This window comes from Poeciliopsis prolifica, unplaced genomic scaffold (assembly GCF_027474105.1).
Source record: "Poeciliopsis prolifica strain line A6 unplaced genomic scaffold, Auburn_PproV2 SCAFFOLD001, whole genome shotgun sequence".
In the NCBI taxonomy this organism is placed as follows: domain Eukaryota; kingdom Metazoa; phylum Chordata; class Actinopteri; order Cyprinodontiformes; family Poeciliidae; genus Poeciliopsis; species Poeciliopsis prolifica.
In genome coordinates, this window is record NW_026562376.1 from 5,092,331 (window position 1) to 5,108,416 (window position 16,086).

Genomic DNA, 16,086 nt, shown 5'->3' on the forward strand with positions numbered 1-16,086 from the left:
AAACTAAGTTAAAGAAACCTATTAAGATTTTGCGTTTTTGCAGTGTATCGGTTCTCTCAACATTTCCATCAGCTGAGCTTGTACTTTTTCCATCAATATTAACTTAAAACATGCTCCTATATCTTGCTAAAAGTTACTTGTAAGTTAATACAAATGCACTACAATATTTGCACTGTAAACCAGACCAAAAATGCTCTAAGATTTTGTGTTTTTGCAGTGTTGACAGCCATGAGGTGCTTGAAAAGTAAAACAGAGAGAACTGCAATTTTGAATTGACTCAAAAGGATTTAAAAATGGATCCAGAAACATTGGAAAAAACCAAACATTTGTTTCATCGCTGTGTAAAAACTGATGCTTTTCATGTTGAATCATGACAGCTGCGGACGCTAGAAACACCAACAAAGAGACGAAAACCTCCTCAAAGCGGATCGTAATGGCTTGATTGAGTAATTAACCGCAGGGTGTGAATGCACATTACAGTGAGTCGATGCAGACACACCTTAACACTCCGAGTCCCTCACTTTAGGTTCTTCAGCACTGATCCAATTACAGGTCAGAGGTCACAAGACGGTCCCATCCCTCCACAATATAGTGGACGACCTGCCCCCACCCGTTTCTCCCCATCCTCCCAGTATATCGCTCATTCATTTATCCTCCTCTCTTCACACCCTTCTGCTCAGCTGTCATCTCTCACTTCATCTCCTCTAAATGGCTATTGACTGCGCGCACAGAGCTCTCATTCTTTGTCTCTCCCCATCGCAAATGTGTCTGACAATCACAAGCTTATCGTCTTTGCATATTTGCCACCCCTCAGATCCACTCCTATAACAGCCAAATCCACTTCTGTAATTTGGCAGGAGTTTTTTCTTTTTTTTTTTTGAACAAACAAAATGTTTTCACTGTTTCCCCTTCAAGTCGACACATGTAATTTTCCTTTCTGCACTGCTTTGATTTGGTCTAGCGTGCAAAATCCCAGTAACTGCTTATTTTAGGTTGTAGCATGACGGCATTCAATAAAGTTAAAGAGTCATACACTGCAAAAACAGAATCTTACAAAGTATTTTTGGTTTGTTTTATAGTGCAAATATATATTTCACAGAGAATCTGGATAATATATTACACATAATGTCCAGTATTAAATCAGAAGTTTACTCAACTTCACTGCAAAAACACAAAATATTACCAATTAGGTCAGGATAACAAAAACATTGCTGGACAATAAAATGTCCCTGAAGTTATTGCGATAAACGATAATATTGTTGTTTGGAGAGCATTTTAATAAAAAACTCCAAATCTTAAAATATCCAAAAATAAATAAACAAAACAACAGAAGCAAAGAATAAAATTAATCATGATGTCCAAAAACAACATTTTTGAGACCAGAGCAGCAAACTGAAGACTTTAATCATCAGTTTTTAGTAGAAAGAGAAAAACATTAAATTATTTACATGGAAATTATTAAGTTCATTTCAATTTATCATGCGATTAATTGATTTATTGCTTATTGTGACAGGTTTATTAAATCTAGTTTCTGGTGCAAATATCTTAGTTCACTTGAAATAAGACAAAACTAACTTATAAATAACTTTTCAGCAAAATATAGATTATTTGAAGTCAAAAATTTCTTAATACTGATGAAAAACTGTTGGGTTGATTCACTTATAACAGTTACGCATCAAGTTTGATAAATATTTAAAAATTGGCTCCAATTTTATGCTAAAAAGTTACTTCTAAGTTATCTTTGTCTGATTTCAACTGAACTAAAACATTTCGACCAAAAATACTTGGTAGGATTTTGAGTTTTTGCAGCATGAGGCTCTGTAATTTCACGTTTTAAGAGTAAAAACTAAAAGCCACCGACTCAAAGAGAGTTATGAGCAGCATAAAATGGATACAACGGCGTACGGCGATGCGTCCCCCACTCAGACAGCCACCGCTCACACAGACAAGGCCATGCCTCATTAATCTATCACTCCAAACACGCTCCTCCTTATGCCGTCCCTCTACTTAATGCCCGTCCTGCACCGGCGCCTCAGATTTACAACCCTTCTCCCGTCACGCCGCCGTCGGCTGATATACTGTACGCAGTAAAAGAAAAAAGGTGCTTTGCTTCTCTGCTGATGAGTTTTCATTCTGCCGACTCAAAAACTCATCGCCTCTCTGAGAAAAAAGGTGATTATGACTAATGAAGGGCAGGTTTTTTATGGCTTATCTGCATTTTGTGCTCATGATGGCACAAAGAGACAGAAGCCCTCATGTTCGCTGGCGTAAACATTAGGCGGATGCTGGATCAAGGTCACCTCTGCAGATTAGGAAAGCCTGGAAATGAGTTCAATTAGCAAGTTGCTAATGACTTCCAGCTAATGACGAACAGCTTTGAGCTGAAAAAATCTGGTTTTTCTGCTCCGTTTGACGTTTGACCTACAAGTATATAAAAAAACTATCTTTAATTTTAGTTTATTTCAAACAAATGAATGTTTTGTTTCAGAGGGTTAAAACCTTCAATGAGAAAAGAAGGGGAAATATTTTGATCAGATCTGAGTTCAGTAATTAAACATGAGTAATGAGATTGTGCATAATTACAATGTTCCCAAGGCGTTGCACTTTCATCGGAGAGAAAAGACCGAGGCAGAGAGATCTGATCTTTTTGCTAAGAGGAGAATATTTCTACACTGTAAAACATTTAAAGGTGGTTTAAGTTGAAAATGAAAGTCCACCTGCTGCCTGGAAAATGCAATTTAAGTCAAATTGTTTGGGTTTTAACTCAGAAATTAAAGTTAATGAAGCTGATATAATAACAAGAGACAAGTTGTCTCAACATTGGTTTTTAACTTCATTCATCTTGAATTATGAGTTTTAACTTAATGCTGCAATTTAAACCACATAATTATTTCACAATATGCAAGAACAAAAATAGATATAAATAGCCACATTTCTCTATTATTTTACTCACAATATCAAGTTAAAATAAATACTTATTTTGCTTTATAATAATTTAAACTCGTTTATTCAACTCTTGGAGGTTTGACTGAATTAATAAAATGTTAACACAACTTACTGCTGTAAGTTTATCTTTCACAAACTCACATTTAGGTTCAAAATCTAAAACTGGATAAATTTATTTGACTTATAGAGTAGAAGACAGTAAACACAACTAAATGTGGCTGAATTGTTTTACAGTGCACGTGGATGATTTCCATGCAATTAAACTTCAATTTCAATCAGAAACTGGGAACGCAGAACTCATCATCATTTAGGGATTATGGTTCTGAACTCGGAGTGGCGCTGTCACCGGGCCAGACCGGACCCAGCTGCCGCCCGGCCATTGCCAGGCTCTTCACTGAGCTATTACAGCGTGTCATTACTTTTGACGTCACAGCAGAGAACTGGAGGACATGTTGGAGCACTGGGAGCACTGGGAGCACTGGTCGACTTCGAGGCACAACATAAAAACGGTTTAATCTTTTAACTGGAGAGGATTTAGTTTCAAAACTGGGTTCTCTGAATTATCGGTGAAAGAGGCTGAAATAATGCCTCACGTACACAGGGGAAACAACCTCATAATGGGAGGTTAAAGGTTACTCAAAATAACCCCAACACTGCAAAAACTAATTAGTTCTTCTTACTTAAAAAAAGCAAAAAAGCTCCTGAATTTTCTTTTGTTCTTGTTACATTAACTGAGTAACATTAACTTGTGCAGTTTCAGTGAGCATAACTTAAGTCAACTTAATAAATTGGAGTATGCTGGATGTTAAACTAGAATCACTGAGAAAGAACTGAACTGAAGTAAACACTGCAAAAATACTGAATCTTAACAAGTATCTATGTGAACTTTCTCGTGCTAACATCTTAGTTTACTTGAAATAAGATAAAACTAACATACAAGTGAAATTTCAGCAAGAAATAGGAGCTTGCTTTATGTACATAATTTCTTAATTTTGATTAAATATACTAGCTCCATTAACAGATTACTTTATGTATATGTAGACATTTTACTGCCAATCAAACCACTACTTTTGCATCAAAATTAAGGAATTATTAACTTACAACAAGCTCGTAATTTCTGCTGAAATTTCACTTGTAAGTTAGTTTTGTCTTGTTTCAAGAGTATTAAGATATTTGTACTAAAAACTAGACCAAAATTATTTACGATATAGAAACAAGACTAATGTTATAACTAAAGAACACAATAGAGCTAAAATGAAACTACTCCAAACAATCTTATCTCACATAAAATCCCAAATTAAGACGCAGAGGTTTGAAGTTGTAACATTTTAGGGCCATTTTAGGGTTTAAAGAAAATTAAAGGAACATTGCACCACGTTCTTCTGTCCTCCAGGATGCGATGGAGGGCGAGACACGGTTGTAGTACTCGTGTCCAGCAGCAGCGGGAGGCTAAAGCTACTCCAGTGTCGCGCTGACAACCCACAGCGATGCCGACACACTTCCTCTGCCAAGGACAAAAATGTTTCCCCAAGTTGTCCGCTGGGGTCTGAGTCTCTTGCCATGGATGAACAAGTATGAATAAATCATGGGAGTATGACTGCGAGTGTGTAGAGCCAGAAAGCCTGGAGGAACAACAGAGTGGGTTCTGAGCTCCTTTTATATTAGCAGACTGCTGGACGCATGGCTGGGGGAACCGAGCCCTCCAAAGCTCAGGCTGTTGTGAGAGAAACACTGAATTATGCATCTGAGAAGGGAGGGGAGGCGATACCTCCCCCTCCTTTACCTCCATTCGCATTCTCTGACAGATAGATGAGGGCTTCTGGATGAAGTTTCACCGGGGGTCAGCTCCTCAGAATCAGGGTGAGAGGGGTGTGTCTCTCTTTTTCCGTTTTCTGCACCATTTCACTGAGTCGGAGGACGAGCTTCGCTCTGCCTTTCATTCAACGGGGGGCTGGGGGTGCAGGTGCGGAAGGTCTCGTCACTCCTGACAGAGATGTATGCCGGATGACGGGATGATGACACATTCTGCGCCTGTGAAATCGGCAGCGAAGCCGGCCGCATCGATTCCCGGGGATGAGGACCGTCTGCTGCCACGGCTTCCATGAACGATGGGGTCACGGGGTCACGCTTTCTGTTGCTCTCTCGTGCCGTGGAAAATCAATTCCTTATTAGAACTTCACGGCCACCAGAGGAGGAATGAAATTGCGATGAAATGAAGACAGAGGATGTTCACCTTTGTCAGATATGACTGTGAATGCTCTGCGGTTTCTGTCCTGTTGTTATGAAGGAAGTTCTCCGGTTCGTTCCCTCCTTCATCGGCCGTGCCTGCACTCCTCCTCCTCTTCATTTGAACTTCCTCCCCTGCCTCGTCTCTTGACACCTCATTGCCAGGCTGTTGGTTCTATTTCTGTCCATTGCCACGGGCCATACAGTCTGCATATTGTGTGTGTACGGACGCGAGACACCTGCCTTACACACACTGTAAAATATCACAGCATGGTTTTTATGTTTTACAAAAAATGTCTTGGTGGATATTTTAATTTCATCTGCAGACTCAACTGAAAGTAAATCTTTATCTCTTTGGTGTGTCCGCTGATCATTGGTTGTCAACTCAATCACTTCTGCCAGTGCACTTCAAAAACATCTTACCAAGTATTTTTGGCTCCATGTTATAAGTGAAATAATCTGCCAGTGGAACAAATAAGTCTTAACCTTATTTATTTTTAAGATGGTGTGTTATTGTCATTGTAGCTGGAGGAGGAGGAGGAGAAGTAAATAACCAGCAAAAACATCAGAAATTTTTAGATTAATCTCAGAAATTTTCTAGAAAATCTCAGAAATTTCTGAGGTTGAAAAATTACGTTTTATTTGACATTTGAAACTCCTAAATTTTAAAAATCCTTGTGCAAAAATTGTAGTGCGCTTGAATTAAGACAAACTTATTTCAGCAAGTTATGGGAGCTTTTTTAAGTCAATAATAATTCCTTAATATCATTCTGGGATATATTTTATGACCAACATCGGTATCGGCCGATATTTGGCATTTTTTAACGTTTCGGTATCGATTAGAACAAAATACTGAAAAACATATAATATACGTAAATGTCAGTTATTATTGGATATCGAATATTGGATATTGATATCAGCTTAATATTCCTAATCTGCCAGTTCTACTGGCGGATTATTGTTCTACTGGCGGAAAAACTGTTACAAGTTAAATAAATCTGCCCATTGAGCTTGCACTTTTTTAAAATCAACATTAAGGAATTATTTATTTAAAACTCGCAAGTTGGTTTTCCTTTTTTACAGTGCACTAAATCATTTACATTAGTAACTAGACCAAAGACACCAGGTAAGATTTGGTGTTTTTGCAGTGTAAACCACAACGTATTCCTCATGTCCTTCAGGTATGTTGCCCTTTTTTAGTTCTGGCAAGAAAGAAAGAATAAAAAAAAGGTTCACAGTGATGCAGTTTAGGTCAGGTCCCTCAACAGATCCTGGTTCTGATCCAGCCAAACCCTCAGGCAAAAACAAAAAGAATCTGCAGTGAGTTTCATTCCTGAAACTGGAGCACTGTCAATGCATTTACCTCACCTATGCCCTGATTCAGGTCTGGCACTCACCAATAAGACGGTTTTGAACTGAACTGGAAAACAACTCCAGTTCAGTTCAAACTTTCACCAATTTATGCTTCAATTTGCACCCAAAAGGTGCAGTTTAGTCCAGTCTTACTTCTATTAAACAGATCCGTTTGTCCCTAACACTTGCATCAGGATATAGGTATTTCTGATAAATTATGAAGGTATAAATTCATTAAAAATACACAAATTGAATTAATTTAACCTGTAAAGACTTCACTGCAAAAACAGAAAATCTTAACTAGTATTTTTGATCCAGTGCAAATATCTTAAAATAAGACTAAACTAACTAGCAAGGAACATTTCAGTAACACATACAAGCTTGTTTTAGTTCCCCAATGCTAATGAAAAAGTATTATTTAAATTATAACAAGACATTTTCCTATAAGTGAAATAATCTGCCAGTGGAACCAATAAATGTTAGTTTTTTTTTTATTGTTAAGATGATGTATTATGGTTATTGTAGATAGAGAAAAAGGAGTAAATATCCACCAAAAACATTCAGACGTTTTGAGATTCTTCTCAGAAAATTCTAGAAAAAACATGAATTTTTTTTCTAGAAAATTTCTGAGATTACCTAATCTCTAAAGTTCAGAATGTTTTCTATCAAACTTTGGATTGTATCTTTTATTTCTCAGCTATATAGAAGATCAAGAAGCATCCATAAACTGATAAACTGAGATATCGCTAATTAGCAAAACGAGAGCTTAAATATAGATAACATTTTAAAGCTTTTAGGAATATATGACCCCATTAGGACTCCAATAATACAGGCTAAATTTTATTTTTAATTTTTTTTTTTGTCATAAAAATAATCTACCATCTTTACGAGCCAAGATAAATCCACAAAGATTGAGTGGAAACATGTAAACAAGTCCAGGAGACATTATTGCACACATCATGCAAATGCAGGCAGTTTTCTACTGATGGTATTCACAGTCATTCTCCAGTTATAGCCTCTCTTGTCTCCTAAAACACTTAACGTCTGGTAGATGGATGCAAATAATTCCGGCAGGTGACAGAGATCCAGAACATAGATCAGAACTGAGCTGAGGATGTGTCTCTGTTTCAAAGCCAGTTTGCATTTCAGACAGATGAGCTTCACTGTTGCTGCTTTTTGAAAAGCTGTGGCGTATCATGGATCAGGTGAGTTAGACGCACTGAACCATATTTAAAGATGCTACGATTTAGGTTCAAAATTATTATTATTCTTTCCTGAATGTTTTGGAATTTAATTAGATTGTGTCTGGGTTTTTTTATACATGTGGATTTTGAAAAACCTGGTATTTATTACAAAAAAGGATTAGCGCCGCTGTATGAGAGAGAAAGAATTCTGACTTTTTCCTCAGAACCACAATTGATTAAATTGTTTATGCAAATCTAACCTTAAAACTCAAATCTACCAAATAATTTTGGGACAGACTGTCAGTGTAGATAAAGTGCAGCTTTATCCACAGTGATACAGCTGTTTCAAATCCTGAAACAAGGAAGAAATTTTTTTTCATATGCCAACAAGATCACTGACATACACCTCAGAAAGTTTGGTTAATTAATTTGATTTTGAAACAAAATTAGAGTTCTGAGATTAAAGTGAAAATTCTATGAAAAAATCGTCCAAATTGCGAGAAAAGTAAAAAAAAATAAGTATAAAGACAGAAGAGAAAAAAGTTTGAATTCCAAGAAAAAGTCAGAATTCTGAGACAAAAGTCAGAATTCTGAGAAAAAAATCTGAATTCTGAGAAAATTAGTCCAAATAAAAAAAAAAAAAAAAGAAATCAGGATTCAGAGAAAAAAGTCAGAATTCAGAAAAAAAAGTCAAAATTCTGAGAAAAGTTTGAATTGCGACAATGGTTAAAATTCTGAATTTAAAGCCCAAATTCTTGGAAAAAAAAACAAAACTTTAAAATTGTGAGAAAAACTCCAGAATTTTTTTTCACCTACAAAAAATTATCACTAATAAAAAAACGAACTTTGTTATTTGGCTTTTTTCTGCTTTGATTCATCTGTTGTCAGCTGAATGCATTAAAGTTTTGCTTTTGAGGCCGTTTCTCATGAACCGTCCTTCAATGAAAAAGATTTACAGATTCGAGCGTCGCAGATTTTTGACGTGTTGGCCAGCCGCCTCTGGTCAGCCGACCAGCATGCATCCTGTCCCTCTACAAGTTTACCAGTTCATGCTGTAGAGAAATGACTAACGGTGCATTTTTTATGTCGCGCCATTAAACATTCAAAAGATCTGTTCTCTTTCTTTATTCTGAGACTCAAGGAAAAAAAACAAGTCTCAATAATGGATGAGAGAAAGGTTTGCTAGGAAAAGAGAGCCAGCGCGTTGCGATTGAGCTGAGAGGGAAGGAGAGCGGAAGTGAGAAGGGATACGATGTATGGATGAAAGATGGAGAATTGTTGGCTGTGACAGTTTTTTGTTCCTCTTGTTGCTTTTGTTCATAAGTACACACAGCTGGTCGCTCCTGATTCTCTGCTGTCAGTCAGCAAACACAGATAGGGCCGACTCACAGTTCCCAATCAAAGAGCTGCACACACACTGGCACCAATGCGAGCTACAAAAAATAATAACATTTCATGCCCCCTAATAATTCCAAGTTTTATTTATTAACCCATATTACCCTGCATGGGTTTGTGTCAAACCCATGCAGGGTTCTCGTTGCTCCACTGCAGAAGGAGAACTTGATTACAGCAGGTCATTCATTGGCATGTTTGTTACAGATTCTCCTCATTTTTAACATTCCTGACAGATAAACAGAGCTGGGTCTGTAGAGGCTCTGAGGTAAAGTGTTAGGATCTGGGCTTGTTTGGGTTTTTGTCATTTTTAGTGTCCCTTAGTTGGTTTTTGCTTTTTTTCCTCCATTTTTGTTCTTCCTCAGTGATTCTAGTTATGTTTATTTCTTTTCTAGTTATTTTCTGTCATGTCTCTTTAATCATGATCCCTATAAATTAAGCCTCTCATTGTCACCCACTACTTGCCAGATCCTTACGTCTTCTCCCGTCGCTTCCTCGTGTTTTCCTCGTGCTAAGCTGGACGGAGCTCTTTATGGATTTGTTGTAGCTTTTCTGTTCTCAGATTTTCACTAAAATAACCTTCATCATTTACTCTACGCCTCTATCTGCATTCGGGTCCTTCTACAAACCATACATCATGACCTGGAGACATTTCTCAAAACAAGTTCCTTTTGCTTAGTAAATAAGTTGCAAATAATTTCAAATATGTGCAAAAATTATTTTAGAAGCAAGACTCTCTACTTTGGATTTTATATCATCACATTTTGAATGTAACCAAAGCAAATTGTTTAGATAATTTTCTTAGCTATACTCAAAGAAGAAAGCAACAAAAAATCTTTTTTTTAAATAATTTTTTGCATTTTTAAACAAAGCATAATATTGAGTTGTCTGTGCGCACATTGACCTTACAATAAAGATGCAGATTTCACAAGACAAAACTAGATTGTTTATACTAAACCTACTTGAAAAATGAGAAGTTTTAGGCATAGAAAAGAGAGAAAACACATTTCTTCCCAGAACTGCTGCTGGTTCCACTAAATGTTCTCTCCTGTTGCCATCTAGTGGCACCTAACAAGACACACAATTCAGTTTTTAACTTTTTATATGTTGCTGATTTTCTGACATTTTAATCATAAGAACCAGATCAGTGTGTATAAAAAAATGCCAACAAACATTCAGCTAACTCAATGCTCAGCCAGCAACTAAGCTGAAATCAAATTAACAAGCATTTTAATAATTACATAATCTTATTTCAAGGTAATCATGTTCATTTTAATTTACACAAGCGTAATATTTGTCTACCATTTAACCGAATTACACACTCGCTGAAGCGCTTCTTAGTAATGGCCTATTAGTTTGTTATGACTGTTATCCGTCTAATGAATTCTGTGCAAGCATCAGAAGGAGGAAGTTTTCTGCTATTCCCACATAAAACTGAAACATGCCGAGAAAAATCATTCTCAATAAATGCAAATATTTTTGATAAAGAGATCAATAAATATAATTTGATTAGTTTTTATGTTAGAAATACGTTGTGAATTTGAAGAAGGGTACAAAATGAAATCAGTGGCCTTTATTTTCAGTTATATCTTCCATTAACACCGCAATTACATATTTTAACATTTTTACTGTAAAAACACAAAATCTTGCCAAATAATTTTGGCCTGGTTTCTAGTGCAAATATCTTAGTACACTTAAAATAAGACGAAACTAATTTCAGCAAGAAATATGAGCTTGTTTTAGGTAAATAATTTTAGGTAAATAATGGAAAAATACTAGTTCTTTGTCAGATAATTTCACTTATAACATAGGACAAATGTTATAAGTGTGAAATAATCTGCCAAACATCAATGTTAAGAAATGATTTACTGAGATTTTTTGCTGACAAGTTACCTTCATGGAGATGTGGAAGAACCTTTTCAACGATAGATGTAAGAAGTTCTCTTTCTAAACATTTTGATGCATAAATTTAAATTCCTTCACAATAAATCCCAACTCCGGCTTCCTCTGCCATCCCCTCTCCACGGCTCCTGTTCAACAAACCCCCTCATTGTGTTCATTTTGCTCCGTCTCCAGCATTCATTTGGGTGTTTTATCTTTTGTTTGCTGGTGGGTTTTATCCTCATTGGCTCTACGAGGCAAATTGTTGGCAGCAGCTCAGTTTGATCTGAGGTTGTGGATGAAAAACACCAGCAGGGGGGACACAATGGCACACTGACAATAAAATAAAAAACAGTCCAGTGTAATGACTGGAAATACATAAGTATGAGCTTTCCACAGAGAGGAGAAAGTACCAGTGTCAGCATTGTGATGTTAAATAGTCTGTGAGACACACAGTGTTTGTTTAACTTAGTAGGGGTCACCTTTACAACACAAGAGTTTCAATAGGAAGCAAAAAGTTGGGAGGAATAATACATAAAAGCCCTTTAGCTTTTGAAGCAGTGGGTCGTCACACACCAGGAAGGCTATAATTTTACCTCCACAAAAGATTGAAAACCACTGAGCGTTATTGAAAAGACCAACAAAAGTTAACAAAAGCAAAGTCAATTTGATCATAAGGTATAATTTTTTTTTAAAAAAGATGTCAACTTTTCATTTTTTCTTTCTGCAAGCAGGCTGGGTTTGATTGGTGGCCAAAATTACAACATTTATAAAATTTTCAGCTGCACTGTTAAGCCTCCTGGCCTGTAGAGGCGCTACATCTTTACCAAATGTTAACAAAATTGTAGTAATATCACATTTAGTGGTTGTACGATTTCTCTTGTCTTTGGCAGTGGGCCGAAAACCATTTCTTTCACTAGGGCTAGACTCACATTTATTTCAGTTGCATTTACCCACAATGCCCTGCGCTACAGTCCACTTCCTAATTTTGGAACAGTCTCCTTTACGCTCGGTGTTCACATATGCATTTGAACCGTGCTAGAGTACACTTTAATCAAACCGAGACCTCGTCTTTAGGTGGACCAGAGTTCATTTTTGGTCCATATCAGAGTTTGATTCACACTTCCTCAAACGAACAAAACGTTCTAGACTAGCAAATTAAAGTTTGACTCAAGCTGAACAAACAAGACACCTATAGAAATTGTTACTGTTGTCACTGAGAGCACCATGGTGACTCGGTTGATGTTCCTCTTGGTTTGAAACAAGAACATCTTTGGTTTGTGTAGAATACACAAGGTGCAGTAAAACTACTCTTTTTTCCAAAAAAGTTACCCAAGTAAATGTAACAAGTACTATCCATTTTGGAATAAATCCAAAATCTCAAGGCTCCAACAACAAAAAGCGAACTATATGCCGACACAGATCAGCGCTAGTATAAAACTGCAAATTGCACATATAAGGTATAGAATGGACTACAAAACTAATCTTTATATATTTGCAGAACATTTTAAATGGGCTCATAAAAGGTGCCTTTAATTCTACCTGTGGATCACAGAGTAACCACAGATTTGCTGTTTTTCACTTTTTACAAGTCAGAAGATTAACGTTGATATACTTTAAAAGTGCGATTAGGAAGATTTCAAATATAGCACGAGAAGGTACGCATCTAACCACATGGAGACATTGCCGCATTGTCATGTAGCCTAGCATGTATGAAAAAACATCTCGTCTTTTGTAAGTTTTTAATGTTGCTACGGTTTGAGGTTAAACGCTGTTCATGTTTATGACACAGTGATTTAAATCATGTGTGAATTCAGGCAGGGTCGGTATTTAGATCAACGCATCAGGAGGGAGGAGGTATGGAAAGAGGTTTGGCCATAAAAGTACTGCTGCCGTAAAATGTACACAACTGCTGCAGATCGCTGCAACCATAGCAGCAGCGATCTATGATGGTTTGACTCTGAGGAATATCTGACCAGAGTTTCTGAAAAGCCTTTAGGAGTGAATATTGACGAGATATTGATGATATCCGATGTGTTTGGTTGTCGCTAAAATTTTGCAGGTTTATCTAAATTATTTTAGTTAAAATCCAGTTTGAATTCATTAACAATAACTTTGAACACATTTACATTAGTAACTCAATAAACATGAGGTCTAACCTGCAAGCGTATGTACAAAAAGGAGGCTCAGACACGCCTCGAACACGCTCGGCTATCGTCATGGCAGAGTTCACCTTACGACATGCAATGTGTTCACGCGTTCATGGTGACCTCTCATTAGCAACAGGCAGGAAGCAGGACACCGTCAACAATCACTGTTGGCAGCAGGACAATGTTAACAATCCTCTTAAATTTACTCTGCATAAGAAAATATGTAAGCAACAAATATTTCAAACAACCAAACTAAGCTGTGGGAAAACCAACGACTTCTAGGAACAAAATTAGCAGCAAACCGAGACAGCTTATCGTCAACGAGATTTCAGAAATGACTGTTGCCGTTTCCAAACTACTAATCAACAACTAGTCAACACCGCTGCGTGCAAATACAAAGGCTGTTGCACAAACAGGCACAGGCGCACGGTCTAAAGAAACAACCTTCCAGCAACCCGGCTTATCTCAACACACCCAGGCTTTCTGTCTCTGTCTTTGGCATTCACTCGTTTTTTTCTCTCCCAAACATGCACACATACACAAACAATACGTTTCAGTCCCAAATTCAACAAGGCAGATCTCTCTTATCCTCCTCCAATCATTCTTCTTGTCCAACTCACATAGACATCGTTCCAGTTTCTGTGTCAGCACAGAAATCAGAGAACTGAAGTCACATCACTGTGGCTCCAGCATAATAAGGGTAAATGCTTTATAATGCAGCGTAAACTCAGTTTACCCCATAAATGCTTATAAATAGCTGAATTAAGTGGATTATTTTCCCATAATCTGACTTACATCATGTGATGGAAAGCTGCACTTATTCAAATAAAAACCTATATATGATATTATACTTCGAATTAAAAGAATTTGATGTTCAAAAATTAAGTTAATGACTAAATTTCCCGAGCAATTTTTAACCAAGACTGTTGACTCCTTCTTCTGTCTTTATGTTTTCCTCGTCATCATTACAATTACAATAATTCAGTTTAACAAAAGAAACAGAAGAAATACAGAATAAAAGGAAGTAAAACATCATGCTAAAAATAACCATGACAGTAGCTGGGTTTCCATTATAAATAATCACAAAGCTTTACTGATATTCGGCAAATGTTTAAAAGACACAATTTCATATTTCCATCAAATCAGAACGTAATTAAAATCACACATGAATAAGTTTGTTCAGAAGATAATTTATCGAAAAACATGCAGCAGCATCATCCTGTTACAACTTCCTGAACCACCTGCAATTACAACTTGTGAGAGAAATAAATATATGAAATGTGCAAATCAAAGATGATTATTGAATATGAAAATAGTTTTCAATATTTGATAAAAATTAAATTCGAGAATGTGGTTGCTCAGTAAAAGGAAAGATTTTTATTTTTTTTTAATATGGGTCTCATTAGGGGAATTTAAAGAAAAATAAGTATTAAAAACCAAGAGATGGCAGTAGTGAGACACTAACGGATGCAAGCTGCTGTTAAAATCTAAAGTTTCCAGAATTTTTGATTCAAATTTTTTGCCCTCATTCAAAATCAAATTTCTACAGAAAGAGCAAAACTATTCAGAAACCACCAAGAAACAAATCTGTAATCTAAAAAACAGCTGCTTTCTGCTTTAACTTGTTTAACCACTTATTTCCCTCCTTTTTAAAAAATATTATTTTCACAAACTGTCAAATTTCAAGGTCAGTTTCTTTATCTCGCTGTGTGAAAAAGGAAAAGTGTGATGGAGTTTCAATCATTAATAAAATAGGGTATTTACATCATGTAGTGTTTAATTTCTTTACAAACTAAACATTTCTTTGAGTTATTTATTATTTTGGCATTTGGATGAACATCCTGGCTGTATGGGGAGAAGTGTAAAAAAAAAAAAACATAAACTTGTTTTGGAAATTTCCTGTTGGTTTAATTTTTCTCTCACCATTCCTGGTGTGACTCCTCAGCAGGGTGGAGACAATCGCTCCAGGTGCTGCTAAAGGACATGTCAACGAGGAGGAGCAGCTACAGTAAGCTAAATTTGATTGGCCTTTGATTGCTGCAGTTGTGATGATTTGTATGTATATAAATATTTATTAGTAGAATTTATCCAGTTTGTGTATTCAGGTTTTTTTTCAATACCCCTTTTTTTTGGTATTGATGCTCCAACTATTTGTTGGTGAAATTGCAACCAGCAATATTTCAATAAATCCAACAGAATTGCATTTTGTTGTCATTTGAGCCTCTGCTGCTCAAATGACTAAAAGATATTTGTGAACGATGCAAGTTTTTACGTTAGTCATGCATAAAAATCAAGTTTTTTCTTTATTTTTCCCATCTAAACATTTGAGCCACATTTAGTTGTGTTTACTATCTTTTCCTCTTTAAGTCAAATAAATGTATCCAGTTTTAGATTTTGAACCTAAATGTGAGTTTGTGAAAGATAAACTTACAGCAGTAAGTTGTGTTCACTTTTATTAATTCAGTCAAACCTCCAAGAGTTGAATAAACTGGAGTTTTGAGGTTAGCACTTAAAAAACTGAAAGAGGAAAAAGACAGGAGTGGGAACTATTTCCCAGAATGCTTAGCGGCATGTTTTTGTCTCCTGAGATGGAAGTGCGTCACATTGATCTGACTCTTGTGTTTTATTAAGGCAAATGTTCATTTTAATGCAATTCTCAGCAAATTTGAGGATAACTTGATATTGTGAGTAAATTAACAGAGAAATGTGGCTCTTTAACTCGGCGAGAGCTGTTTTTTTTTCTTGCATATTGTGAAATAATTATTTGGTTTAAATTGCAGCATTAAATTAAAACTCACAATTCAAGATTAATTAAGTTAAAACCAATATCTAGACAACTTGTCTCTTGTTGTTAAATCAACTTCATGAACTTTAATTTCTGATTTAAAACCAAAACACTTTTCTTGTTGACTTAAATTACATTTTCCATTCAGCAGGTGGAGTTTCATTTTCAA